Below are 704 nucleotides of genomic sequence, written 5' to 3' on the forward strand. Positions count from 1 at the left end.
AAAAATAAATAAAAAAAGGAGGCGGACCGAATTTGAAAGCAGGGTCGACGAGCGGACAACTGGAGCTGCAAATATGAAATGACTATTTTACCCCTATTTCTTTTCGGTAATAACGGTTTTAATCATCGATCAGTTCGCATCAATATCCGAGCATAGGATAATTTAGTCATTTCGATAAACCGTTTAAATTTCAAAACTACAGACATGGTCCCAATTTATAACGATAAAATAGTTATAATAACGACAATACCCTGCCTGACCAGGTCAAGCCATGCCTGGCATAAGAGGATGCACACAAATCAAGTAGACTCACAGACATTTTAAGCTGACTCAAAAAAAGAGCTGCTTCCTGGCTTTCCCCCACCCCAATCTGAAAGCATCCCTCTTTCGATTTCACGGTCTTCCGAGATGATAAATGATAATATATTTAGAGGTTGTGGGGTTGAATCGTAGAATTATCGGGACGTAAATCTCCGGACCCTGAGCAACTCACCCCACTACCACTTACCCTCTCAATTATCGTGATTTATCTCCCTCATGATAATCTGAGATCGAATGCGACAGAGGTACTGGAGGCGAATGATTTCACCTTACATGGCATCCCCCCTCCCACCTCTCTCTCTCTCTCCCCCCCCTTTTCAAATGTCTCTTCTACCCTTTTTTTTTTATTTTATTTTATTTATTTTTCATTTAGTTTTATTTTT

Source organism: Zingiber officinale, chromosome 5B (assembly GCF_018446385.1).
Source record: "Zingiber officinale cultivar Zhangliang chromosome 5B, Zo_v1.1, whole genome shotgun sequence".
Taxonomy (NCBI): Eukaryota; Viridiplantae; Streptophyta; class Magnoliopsida; order Zingiberales; family Zingiberaceae; genus Zingiber; species Zingiber officinale.